This window comes from Rhincodon typus, chromosome 37, assembly GCF_021869965.1.
Source record: "Rhincodon typus isolate 14 chromosome 37, sRhiTyp1.1, whole genome shotgun sequence".
NCBI classification, from domain to species: Eukaryota; Metazoa; Chordata; class Chondrichthyes; order Orectolobiformes; family Rhincodontidae; genus Rhincodon; species Rhincodon typus.
In genome coordinates, this window is record NC_063368.1 from 8,362,464 (window position 1) to 8,376,629 (window position 14,166).

Sequence of the window (14,166 nt, forward strand, 5' to 3'; positions counted from 1 at the left end):
GCTTTCCTGTTCCTCTGATGCTGCTTGGCCTGCTGTGTTCATCCAGCTCTACACCTTGTTATAGCAGGGAAGAAGCTGTTCTCTAATCTGTTGCTGCATGTTTCCAAATTTTTGTATCTTTTCCCCAGTGGAAGAGACTATAACTGGGGTGGGAGGGGTCTTTCCACAGGTTGATTAAAAAAGTACCTAAAGGAGGGGACTAAGGAATTACTTGAGACATTATAAAAAGGATAGGAACACAGTGGTCTACTCCTGCTCCTTTACTGTATGAATTAGGAATAAAAGGCCATTTGCCTCATCTGGTGTGGCCTATCATTCAGATCGGAGCTGATTAAAACAGACTCACGAGGCAACAGTCCTTTTCTCTCAGAGGTTCGTGAGCCTTCTGAAAACTGTCTTCCCGAAAAGGTGGTGCCTGTGAATATTTGTAAGCCTGAGCTTGAAAGGTAAGTGAGGGGCTGTAAGGTTATTGCGGGTAGATGTGTATGTGGATTTGAGATAACAATCAGGTCAGCTTCTTAAACGGGTCATAAGGCCCAAGTGGCTTATTCCTGCTCCTTTTGTGTACGTTTGTATAAAATAGGAGCAGGGATAGGCAACTTGGCCCATTCAGTCTGCTTTCCCATTCAAATAGATGATAGCTTATCTTTTAACTCTATGTCATTTTCCCTCATCATAGTCCCATAGTCCCATATTCCCTGATCTCACTTGTACCTGGAAGCCTATTGATTTCTGTCTTGAGAATACAAATATTTAAGAGATATTTCTACTTGCTGGAGGAGCCATAAATATAACATGGACATTAATAAGTCCAGTCTGGGGAAACCTGAGCAGTTAATGTCATAGAGAATGGTTGAAGAGAATAATTTGGCTTCATTTAAGGGGGAGCTTCATAAGTATATGTGCATCAAAGTGATGTAGGGATATGTTGATAGGGCTAGAGGAAGCTAAGGGGTGGAATGTGGCTCAGTGGTTAGCACTGCTGCCTCACAGAGCCAGGGACCCAGGTTCAATCCCATCGTCGGGTTACTGTTTGGTGTGGAGTTTGTACATTCTCCCTATGTCTGTGGGTTTCCTCCCACAGTCCAAAGATGTGCAGGTTGGGGTGGATTGACCATGCTTAAATTAACCCATGATGTGCAGGCTAGGTGGGTCAGCCATGGGAAATGCAGGGTTACAGGGATAGAGGAACAATGTGGACTCAATAAGCAAAGTGGCCTGCTTCCATATTGTAAGGAATAAATAGGAGGAGGCACATATGGAGTGCAAAAGTGGGCTGAAGGGCCTGTTTCTCTGCTGGAATTTTCTCAAAAATGAAAGGTTTAAATATGAAGCGAGACTGGCCAGTTTAGGCCTACAGTCTCTAGAGTTTAGAAGAATGAGACGAGATCGAATTGAGGAATAGAAAATGCTCCAGGGGATTGAATAAGCAGAAATGGAGGGCATGTATTCTCAAATGGGGCAACCTAGAATGAGAGCTCAGAGTTTTAGACGAAACGCAGGCTTGAGGGTCTCTAGTTGTTATATTTCATGTAAACCGACATTACAAGCACAGTGGACAGATTTCTGAGCAGATTTCTAGCCCCCCCATGCATTCTCGTGAAGCGTCCATCAGAGGAAACCTGCATTTACATGATGAATAACGCTAACACCCAGCTCAGCTAATGCATAGTGCATTTTCGGTGACAGGAGCCAGTTCGTGTGAGATGACACGAGAGTAAAGAAAAGGACCAAGAAATGGGTCAGAATGACATTCAGTCGATGAACTGTTGAAAAAAAAACGTAAACTGGTTTCATTTAAGACAGAAATTGTTTTTTTTAAACCGGATCTGCTAGTGCAGACTATGCAGTTAATAGAGACCACGTGTTGTGGTTTCAGTAAATCTCATGGGGCTTTTTCAATGATAAAATACTCTTTTAAAATTTTGCAAGACTGTAGATTCCTGTATCAGTTTCAGGTTGCCTTGTCAGCCAGTGAAAATGTTGACAATTAGCAGAAGGATGGAGAGTCGTTCTCAGAAGAATTGGAAATTTATTCGACCAGAACTTGGTTGGTCTCAGACATTTTTATATTCATAGAATCCCTACAGTGCGGAAACAGGCCCTTCGGCCCAACAAGTCCACACCGACCCTCAGAGCATCCCACCCAGTCCCATTCCCCTATAACCTACCTAATCTACACATCCCTGAACACTATGGGGCAGTTTAGCATGACCAATTCACCATAGCCTGCACATCTTTGGACTGTGGGAGGAAACCGGAGCACCCAGAGGAAACCCACTTAGACACAGGGAGAATGTGCAAACTCCACACAAACAGTCGCCTGAGGCTGGAATTGAACCCGGGTCCCTGGCGCTATGAAGCAGCAGTGCTAACTGCTGAGCCAGTTCAAAAGCATGTTGTGCCTTAACTTGCTAGAAGGTGTGAGCTGATAATGACGGAGCAATGGGCAAGAGGGTATTTCGGACCATGGTAAATAACAGTGCCAAGACTCTGTTGCCTTGTATTTACCATTGGCAGCTCTCTTACTTTGGAATCAGTGTTTTGTGGGTTCAGGTCCCACTCTAGGATAAGAGTGCAAAATGATCAAGTACTGTCCTGACAGATACTGCATTACCCCGAGCACCCAGATGGATTTGAAAGTCCCCAAGGTGCTTATATAAAGAAGAGCAGGGGATTTCTCCCTGGTATCCTCTCCTTTATCCTTCGTTCATTATTGCAACATTATGATCATTATCACATTTTTTGCCTGTGGGAATTTGTGAACCCATGTTCTGACATTACAACAGTGACTACACTTCAGCAAATGCCTCAATGGCTATCAAGCGATCTGGGACACCCAGTGATCATGAAAGGTGCTGTGCAAATGCAAATCTTTCCCTGAGCAGCGAGACGCAGAAAGAAAGAGGGGTACTATTGAGGAGGGAAATAGAGTCTAATTTGGTGCAGCAGTAAAGAAAGGGAAGGAAGGATTAGATTAAGAGAGAGGAAAGGAAGACATAAAAACGGAAAGAGAAACATTTCAACAATTATCTTAAAAATCTCCTCGTCTAATTCACAATCTGAGGAAATAATGACAACAAATTGTTCAATTTCTCAACGAAAGAGGTTGATTGCAATGATAATAAAATTGATTGTATCAATAAAAAGCGCTATTTGCTCAGCTTTTTCTAGACATAAACTTTCTGGGGAGTTTATCGGCCAATTATTTGCAATCTCTGGTAAGTTCTTCAAACTGCTTTGAGCTCTCCTCTCCTGGAGATTTTGCCTCACGGTTTGGTGTATTCACAGGCCTATATTCAACTGGCTGATGCCCAAACTGAGTCAGTATCTGGCAGAGCTGGTGGTTAGGTTGGGAGGGCGATAGAAGCCTTAAGTCAGGTTTTCAGCCCCAACATGCAGATGATGATAAGATTGGGTTTGTTGTGTTTGATTGGCAGGCATACAAATCAAATATAGGGCAACGAATCATCTCTCAGCTGCCCTCATAACCGTTGAACGTATAGGACTTGTCAGGGTAGGTGCCGAGAGGATATATCTGCTCAATCTGCAACTGAGGTGTTTGGATTGTACCTAATATGCTAATACTTCTGTTAGATCCTGTATCAAACAAACTAGATGCAGTATTGAAAGATTCAACAGACTTTTCTTTACAGCTCCAGATTACAGCTGCAGGCACATCAGTGTCTGGGCTAATATTAAGCTAAACAAAAAACTGAAAGAATTGCAGATGCTGGAAATCAGAAACAGAAATACAAATTGCTGGAAAAGCTCAGCAGGTCTAGCAGCATCCGTGGAGAGAAATCAGAGTTAACGTTTTGTGGCCAGTGACCCTTCTTCAGAATAGTTCTGAGGTGGGGTCACTCGACCTGAAACGTTAACTCTGATTTCTCTCCACAGATGCTGCCAGACCTGCTGAGTTTTTCCAGCAACTTCTGTTTTTGTTTCTAATGTAGAGTTATTTGGCTGCAAACAGTAGCACACTTTAATCAGCATGTGATGCTTTAAGTGGCCTGCACTTACTTTAGAGTCCTTGTACTTTCAGGGTATATGCTATGATAATGATATCGTGACATTTAAAGATATATTGCATACTAACTGTGAGGCATAACTTAACAGCACTGATGGGAAGACAGGTTCTGGATAAGGAGTGTCCGACTGAAACAAAAATGAGGAGGCATTTCTTTCCTTAGGGAATCATTAATATTTGACATTCTTTCTGACCAGAGAGCAGTGGTGGCTGTGTCATTCAATATATTCAAGGACGAGCTAGATTTTTGATCTGCAAGGGAGTCAAGGGTTATGCAAGGCAGACACGAAAGTGGAGTTGAAGCCACCATCACATCAGCCATGTCTGTATTGACAGGTATTCCAAGATTGAGGGGCTGAATGGACTTATTGCTGTTTTCATTTCTGAGATGGTGCTGCCTGAAAGCACTATTCATGAAGCCTTCCATTGGCTTCATGTTGATGGAGAGGAGACAGGTGGGGATGATAATTCAGTTTGGACCAGCCCCTCTCATGCTTGGGGAATTTTCCATACTGTTGGATGGATGACAATGTTGGGTACAGCTTGGGTAGGGACGCAGTTAGCTTAGGGACACAGAGGTCTTCTGTACTGTAGCTAGGACGTTGTCGGGACACCTAGCCTTTGCTGCATCAGGTTGCTATCAGCTTGCTGTTCGTGGGGCCCTGATGTACATGGATTGTTGTGTTCCTAACCTCTTAATGGGTGGAAATAGCAGAAAAGCATTTCATTGTTGTAAAGCACTTTGGAATGCTCTGAGGTTTTGGAAAATGCTTCATAAACACAGATTTGGCTAATTCTGCATTGGAACGCATCCAAAATATGGAGAAAAAAAAATGATTCTGAAAAATATATGACATATGATTATGTGACAACTTATTTGTCACCCGCAATGTTTTGTAATCTTCATAAACCCCAATTGGACTGCCTTCACTATTTACTTGTACCCACAGGGACCAGATCATAAGACCCTAGAAAATAGGAACAGGAGTAGGCCATCTGGCCCCTTGAGCCTATTCTGCCATTCAATAGGATCATGGATGATCCGACACTCTGCACGCCTACTTTCTTGCCCTTTCCACGTAAACCTCGATTCCCTGACCAATCGAGAACCTATCTCAGCCTTAAATATACACAAGGACTCTACCCTCAAAGCTCCCTCCGGCAATGAGTTCCAAAGACTCACTAGTCTCTGTGAGAAGAAATTCCTCCTCAGCTCAGTTTTACATTGGCATCCCTTTATCAACAGACATCAAACACAATGAATTAATTTATACTCTCCCATTCTTTATCTGGTTGAAGAACTGTTCAATTTCTTACCTCCCTTGAACTTTCTTTCTACTTTAGTCAATAAGCTTCCAAAACCAATAACTGAAATCGCCTTTTTCTTCTAAGTAGAAGAATCCTTAATTCAAGGATTAGTGAACCATGGCTTGGATTTCTATCTCATCATCTAAGTTATTAATAAATATGATGAGTAGTTGAACATCAATTTAGGTCCTTTTGGGACACCACTAGTCACATGCTATGGTTGGAGAACCCAACTGTTTCCTATCACTCAGCCAATTTCCTAACCGTGTCAATCAATATAGAGAGTAGGAAATCAGCCAGAATAAGACTCTGTTTCCAATAATCCAGTGTCCAATGTTGGAATGGATAGACAATGATGCCTGAGAACTATGTAGAGGATGAAGGTGGGCAAATAAATGGAAATGAATGTTCTTTCCCAGAAGAGAAATACTTGAAACTGTTGAGAGAAACACTGGCGTAGAGTTTATTGAAGAGAATGTTAGTGATGAAAGCAATGTCTCATGTGACACAATATCAATAGGGTTAAGTGATTTCAAAGACCAAAGAACAGTGCAGGCCCTTCAGCCCATCAAGCCTTTCTAAACTAAACCCTTTTGCCTCTACGTTGTCTGTATCCCTCTATTCCCTACCTATTCATGTATCTTTTGGCAAGTGATGGGCTGGAGCAGCCTCACAATTAGATGCCTAGATGCAGTTTTTGTCTGAGGCCTTCAAAGTTATTCCTTCTCTCGAGTGTGGTTGACTTCTTTATCTCATATTTCCAGTGAATTTTTCAGCAGGGGCAAGTCAGAGTAGAATCTAGGGCTCACCATAACCAATCACAACTCAGGGTTGATAGTAAGAGGTGATGGGGTTGATGGAGGTGAGGTAAAATGGGAGTCCGTAGAGATTGGTAAAGGGAGTTGCTAGGGATTGTGGGGCGAGAATTCGTGGTGACTGTGGGTGCATGAGATTGGTGGGCCTGAGACACACAAACCCCTGGTGAAGAAACGTTTCAATTTTAAAATTGTCATCTTTGTTTTCCAATCTCTTCGGTAATTTCACCCCAATCTTCATCTTGATAATCACATCTAGCCTCAAAACCCCCTGCCGCGATCTTAGCAGGAGATTGGCTTCTTGAATCCCCCAATTTTAATCTCTCCATCATTAGTGGCTGTACCTTTAACTGCCAAATGTAAAATCCCACCCTCTAACCCCATTTCCCTTTCCTCTTTTAAGACATTTCTTCAAGCCCGCCGTGTTTTTTGGTCATCCAACCTGATATCTTTGCATATGGCTCGGTGTCAAATCTTGTTCCACCGCGCTCCCATGAAGCCACTTGTGAGATCTTACTCTGCAAAGGTTGCTATATAAATGCAGGCTGTTGTTGCAGTGAAGGAGGATTAGCAAGGGGCAATTGTGGATTGGGGAGGTGCGGTGCAATGGGGTAGAGGGCGGCAGGGGGTGGTTAAGGGGCTTTAGGGAAGTGAATTACTGTAAGCAGTTGGTTACCATGGAAACCAGGCAACCGTTTTGGATGCATGACCTCCTGATGCAAAGGATGCCAGTGAAGGATGGCAGGATGGTCAGTGGTTAGCACTGCTGCCTCACAGCACCAGGGGCCTGGGTTTGATTCCACCCTCGGGCAACTGTCTGCGTGGAGTTTGCACATTCTCCCCGTGTCTGTGTGGGTTTCCTCCGGGTGCTATAGTTTCCTCTCACAGTCCAGGGATGTGCAGGTTAGGGTGGATTGGTCATGCTAAATTGCCCAGAGGCGTGCAGGTCTGGTGGATTAGCCACGGGAAATGCAGGGTTACAGGAATTGGGTGGGGTGCTCTTCAGAGGGTCCTTGTGGACCCTATAGGACTGAATGGCTTTCTTTCACAGCTGTAGGCATTTTATGAAATGCAAAAGGTAATGGCTTTGGATGAAGAATCATTGTGGATTCTGGTAACTGGAACCAGAACCAGAAACCTGCAAGAACCACATAAAAAGAAACTCAAGCATCAAAGCTTTACTCTTTGCGGAATTGACAAATCTACCACTTGCTCCTGGCTTTATCTATTTTTGGTCAGATTTCTTGTAATTCCAGTGCCTCAACCGGTGTAGCTGCTGAGTGAGGGAGTACATCAGTGACGTGTCATCTGTCAATGTCATAAAACCCACTTCCTTTTGAAAGTTGATAATTTCGGATGTGGTCTTACTTTAGGAAGGGTGACGGGTGGCGTATTAATGGGTAAAAATGTGACGACTGGCTTTGGGGTGGGCATGACTGCTGATTCCATTTGAAGCATTCCTGGGCATCTAATGCCATAAACCTCCACAACTCAAACGTACACTCTCCCACCATCGCTGACCGCTCCCATGACCTTCTGCACCAATTGGAAGGCAAATGGACTGGATCGGATCGAGTGATCCTTCATCCTCGGCCAATCAGCTTCCATCACCCCTACCCCAAAGCACCCACCTGCAGTATTTATACAGCTCACAAGCTAATCACCACTGAAAACTAAAGAGAAACACTTTTCACTTCAAATGATTTTTCTACGATCGTTCTCTTGGCATTTGCATTCACCAAAGTCCATGCGAGGAATCATCAACTCCCAAAGATGAAGGTTCATCCTGGGACTAAAGGGTACCATTCTGCTTTTGACTAACACATTTGGACAATGCCATTACTGACATGGCAGGACTACTTGACCCCGAACTATGTTATTTCTGGTCATGCCCTCATTTGTTGCCAAGGAAACCACCCCAGGCATGTTTACATTTATCTTTTTGTTCTCCCTCACTCCCACTATTGATTAGTAACATTTTCTTCCCCTCATTCATCACAGGATGAGGACATTTGCCCATCCCTAATTGCCCAGAGGGCAGTTAAGAGTCAACCACATTGCCTTGGTTCTGGAGTCACAGGTAGGCCAGGCCAGATAAGGATGGCAGTTTCCTTCCCTAAAGGGCATTAGTTTTTTTTTTAAATTCATTTGTGGGATGTGGGCATCGCTGGCTGCGCCAGCATTTATTGTCCATCCCTATTTGCCCCTTGAGTTGGTGGTGGTGAGTTGCCTTCTCGAACCGCTGCAGATCAACCCACAATGCCGTTAGGGAGGGAATTCCCGGACTTCGAAGGAATGGTGAGTGGCTTGGACGGGGAACTTGTAGAGAGTGTGTTCCCACATATCTGCTGCCCTCGTCCTTCTAGGTGGAAGAAGATGGAAGTGGCTTTGAGGTTGGAAGGTGCTGCCTGACGATCTTTCTGGTGAATTAGTGAACCTGATGGGTTTTCCTGACAATTGGTCATCATTAGATTCTCAATTCCACCATCTGCCGTGACGGGATTTGAACCTGAATCCCCAGAATAATACCTGGGTCTCTGGATTAATGGTCCAGCAATAATACCACTAGGCCATCACCTCCCCACATTGTTATTGCAATGTGCCTGCAATTTCCCTTCAGTGAAACTGCTGAGAAATCTGTGTTACTTTGTCTTCCTATTCGCTTCTTTCCAGTGAATGTCAAAATAAGGCCAAGATCGTTCTTTTTTTTAAAATTCACTCATGGGATGTGGGCATCGCTGGCTGGGCCTGCATTTATAGCCTGTCCCTAGTTGCCCATGAGGAGGTGATGGTGAAAGGATGGGGCAAGGACAAATTTTGTGGATCTTTCTCATCTGGAGCTCAGGACAACATTTGTTCAGTTTGAAAACGAGAGACAGGCTGCTGAAGGGAAATGTCAGGAAATATTTTTTCAGACAGGTAATTGAAACCTGGAGGCTTCTCCACTTGAAAACAAAACCTCTTGAAGCTGGAAAGGCTGGCTGACGTTGCTAGGCAGAGGAGCTTAGTGGACGCAGAACTAAGATGGGTTTCCGTTCCATTTTAGCCATGATCCAATTGAATAGTGAAATAAGGAGGCTAAATGACTTCAGAGTGCAGATGCTGTACTGAAATCAAAAAAAATTGCTGGAGATCACCAATAGGTCAGGCAGCATCCATGGAGAGATAGCAAGCTAACCTTTCAAGTCTAGAGATGACTTTTCACCAGCTCTGATGAAAAGTCATCTACACTTGAAACTTTCTGAAACTTCGCTTTCTGTCCATGGACACTGCCTGACCTGCTGTGACTTCCAGCGATTTTATTTTCAGGCTGAATGACTTACATTTTCTCCTTCATGGGGTGCCATTGGTACTGGAAAGGCTGGCATCTTGCACCCATCCCTAGTTACTCTTAAATTGAGGGGATTGTTTGCTGTAGGTCTGGAGTCTCATGTAGGCTAACTTTGGAAAGGGAAGGACCTTCTCCAAAGGACATTAGCTGGGGTCCACAGGACAATTGAGGATGACTTTGTGGTCACCATCATTGCATCTAACTTCATGCCAACTGAAGTTAAACCCAATCAGCTGCCATATTGGGATTTGAGCCTATGCCTGCACAGCAACAGACTGGCATCTCAGGATTACTAGCCCAATGACGTTACGTTCCACCACCATCAGCCACTTCTGTTCCTGTATCTCTCTCTCTCTCTCTCTCGCGCTTAATGGTGGATGGGCAGTAAAGAGGCACAATGTTTCTCTGTGCACTTGGACAAAGCCATCTTCTCAAGGGCAACTAGGGACGGGCAACAAATGCCAGCCCAGCCAGCGATGCCCACGTCCCACCAGTGAAATAGAGAAAAAGAACAGTCTTGGCCTTATTTTGACATTCGTTTGGAATGAAGTGAATAAGAAGGCAAAGCAAAATAGATTTCTCAGGACAGAGGCCACACCAGCCTTGCAGCCTGAAGCACAGTGCAGCCCCTTTTTGATCATGAGGAAGTTGAATGGCCCAGAGGTCTCGGGGTTACTGCAGCCAACATCATGTGTGACGGTGTGATCATTCTCACTGCTACTATTGTTTACCCGAAATGGCAAACATTCTCCCATGTCCTGTTAAGGCTTCCGTTCAATCTGAAAATTGGCACGCCAGTCAAAATGGTCCTGACCCATTGAATGTCACCTGTACTAGCAACATCCTCAAACACACACCATCCACCCCATCCCTGAAACAGCTGAGAAGACCAAATTCCCAACGCAAGATGGAGCACACTTTGCCAACATCCATTAAGGGTGGCACAGTGGCTCAGTGGTTAGCACTGCTGCCTCACAGCACCAGGGACCCGGGTTCAATTCCCTCCTCGGGTGACTGTCTGTGTGGAGTTTGCGCATTCTCCCCGTGTCTGCGTGGGTTTCCTCCGGGTGCTCTGGTTTCCTCCCACAGTCCAAAGATGTGCAGGCTAGGTGGATTGGCTATGCTAAATTATCCCATAGTGTCTACAGATATGCAGGCTAGGTGAATTGGCCATGTTATAGTGTCCAGAGGTGTGCAGGCTAGGCAGGTTAGCCATGGTAAATGCAGGGCTATGGTGATAGTGTAGGGAGCTAGGTCTGAGTGGAATGCTCTTCAGAGGGTAAGTGCAGACTCAATAAGCCAAATGGTCTCTTTCTGCACTGTTGGGATTCTATGCAGAATTTACAAAACTTCTTTGAGAAGGCTGTGTGGGAATTTCAGGAATCTTGCTTCCCAGACCAGGAGATACTGGTTGATAAAATATAATGACCTTCATATGGAGAGTAAAAGGTCACACGTGATCACAAAGCAGCAACAACAAATGAATGGGGGTCAATATGGGAGGGGGGATATGCCAGGGACTGGGCCAGCATTTATTGCCCATTCCCTTGAGAAGGTAGTGGTGAGTTGCCTTCTTGAACTGCTGCAGTCCCTGTGCTGTAGGGAGATCCACAGTGCTGTTAGGGAGAGAATTCTAGGATTTTGACACAGCGAAACTGAAGGAACAGTGATATATTTCCAAGTCAGGATGGTGGGTGGCTTGGAGGGGAACTTGCAGGCAGACCATTTTATCTATTTACATTTGTCCTTCTAGATGGTAGAAGTTGTGGGCTTGGAAGGTGTTGTCTAGGTAGCCTTGGCCAATATCTGGAGTGTATTTAGTACACGATATACACTGCCCTAGGAACAAAAATGTGAATTACTCCGACCAGACTGACTCACGTTGCCTGCTGTATGCCAACTCGACTTTCACAGCTTTCTAGATACACCTGAAATAACAGCTTATCAATGCCAAGTCTGGCACGCAGAACAGGCATCAATCATAGCACCTTCTGGCCTGGAAGGAGGCCATTTGGTCCATCATGACTGTGCCAGCTCTTTAAAAGAGAAGTTGCGATGAGCTCTGTACTGCTGCTTTTAATCTGGAACTTGTAAGTCTCTCACTTCCCTGCACCTGTCCAAATCCCTTTTATAATTATCAGTAGAAATAACTTCCAACACTTTCTATGGTCAAACAGTCCTGATCCCAAAAGCTCCACATTTCGTCTCACTTCCCATTTGGAACTTTCTGCCAACAATTCAATCATACAGTGGATTAGGTGAAAGTAAGAACTGCCAATGCTGGAGAATCTGAGATAACAAGGTGTAGAGCTGGAAGAACAAAACAGGCCAAACAGCATCAGAGGAGCAGGAAAGCTGATGTTTCGGGTCTGGACCCTTCTTTTTTCTGAAGAAAGGTCCACACCTGAAACGTCAGCTTTCCTGCTCCTTTGATGCTGCTTCGCCTGCTGTGTTCATCCAGCTCTACACCTTGTTATCTTAGTGGATTAGGTAGGGCTTTTCAACCCAGACCTCCTGGCTCAGAGGTAGGGACACTGCCTCTGCACTATATGAGCCCTCCATCAGCATTTGCATTAAGGCCTGTAGTACAGACATTGTCCAAGCACAATATAAACTCCTCCACAAGAGACAACTGTGGCCCAGAGCACTGGAAAGCCACACTCCTGGCATTCTGCATCACCCAGCAACAAAAGGAGAGAATTACAGATCCTGGGTCACTCTTAGCAAACTCTACACATTAGCAAACCTGATCAGAATGCAGTTAATAAACTTGAGTAAAGCAGCAGATTGATTAGCCACAAAGCTCATTCATTTCAGGAGCAGTTAGGTTGAGTTTCAGTCAAGTTTGGTTGACACACCAGCAGGAGTCAGAGAGTGTTAGAACATTTACTGTATGTAAAAAGGCTCTACAGCCCATTCTGCCTATGCTGGTCATCAAACATCATCTGTTCTATTGCCTGCACTTGGCCTGTAGCTTTGCATGCTATGGTGTTTCAAGTGCACATCTAAATACTTGTACAATGTCTTGAGGGTTCTTACCTCAGATTGCTCCTCAGCCTTCTCTGCATTGAGGACAACAGTCCCAGTCTATCTCGTCAGCAATGGGTTTGATTTCCACTCCCAATCTCCTGTCCTGATCTTACTCCAGTTCATTTCAAGTGGGAGAATGTTCCACTTTATTCAAATGCAAAATGATTTCAAATTGGATACAGAGTAACCATCAAACCTGTCCCCATACAGGGGCCTCCTTTGTTACCCCACAGCATTGTCCACCTCAGAGAGTCTCCCCATTGAATATCGGTTCGTGTGTGCATGTATGTGTCGGTGTGTGAGAGTGGGCGAGTCTTTGCTTTTTTGTGTGGGTGAGTGAGAGTGGGCGAGTATTTGTGTCTGTGTGGGTGTGAGAGATCGGGCCAGTGTTTGTTTGTGTGGGTGTATGAGAGTGGGTGACTGAGTGTGTATGTGTGAGTTTGGCTGGAGTGTGTGTGTGTGTGTGTATGTGTGTAAGCACGGTTGAGTGTATGTGTGCATACTTGTCAGTATGTGTGTGAGTGAGTGAGTGTTTGAGTGTCGTTGTGTGAGAGTGGTTGAGTGCGTGTATATATCTGTGTCCGTGTGTGTGTGTGTGTGTGTGTAAAAGAAATCGAATTTAAAACTTTAAACACAACAGGTAGATAAATATTGAAACTTTTGTCTGTGAATGTGTGTGTTTGTGTGTGCATATAACTATATATATGTATCTGTTCAATAATTAAAGCCAATATTACATTGGTTTCATAATTCTGGGTCTGAGTTGCAGTTGTAAATTAGATTTTTGCCTCTGATAAAACAATATATGAACAGTATGTTATGCACAGTAACAGTGCCTCACTTGTATCATTGATCTCAAATTACTGCACCTTTACTTGCACTAATGCAGGCCGCTGATGACTAACTGAGCGATCTATCCAACAGCAGACAGTTTACCTCTCTAAACGAGGGGATTAGTTTGCAGTCTTGGGTTTCAGACACAGCATAGAGTGAAATAGGGAGAAAAACAAGAAATGTATAGTTACCTTTTGCTATCTGGCATCTGGATCCAGGAGATCTTCTATGAAGAGAGCAGTTCTGAGGAGGTCTGATATGAGTCACTAGCGTTCAGCAATGTCATGACAAAGACTGATCTAATGGTGTGACAGCAAAACAAGGTCTGCGCAAGATCTCATGGGCTGGTGTGTTTCGAGGTGAGACCGGTAGCTTTGTGGCTTGTTCCGACAATGACAAAGCTGCTGAGGCGGTTGGTCAAAGAGGAAATGGAAAATAAGGTAGATTGAGGCGTCTGTGCTTCAGCAGCAGAAAGGATTTTTAAAAAAAAATTGATGACACTGTCCTGTCAGAGAAGGAGAAGTCTCTCCCATCTTGTGTCCATCCTCTGCTTATCCCAAATCCATCACAGAGCGATGGTTTGGAACATCTACCAGAATATTGACTTCTGATGAGAATCTCCTTGAGACCACTGACCCGGGTTATATATTTCCCCATGCATATGAAATATAGCACAGAAACATCATGGCTGAGGAAGAGCGAGCAGATTAGAGCCTTCCTTTTTTCTCTTTGTATTCATTTGTGGGATGCGGGCATCACTGGGTGGGCCCAGCATGTATTGCCCGTCCCTAGTTGCCCCTTGAGAAGGCGTTGGTGAG

The 14,166-nt window shown here is 44.5% G+C and overlaps 1 protein-coding gene across 1 annotated transcript in view; it reads right to left on the minus strand.

The window, feature by feature from the left end:
* il2rb (interleukin 2 receptor, beta) overlaps positions 1-13,630 on the minus strand; it is a 103,742-nt gene extending 90,112 nt beyond the window's left edge. The window contains exon 1 of the mRNA XM_048617354.1: positions 13,540-13,630. The gene's annotated coding sequence lies outside the window, so the exon portion shown is untranslated. The remainder of the gene's footprint in view (positions 1-13,539) is intronic.
* Between the last annotated feature and the right edge of the window lie 536 nt (positions 13,631-14,166).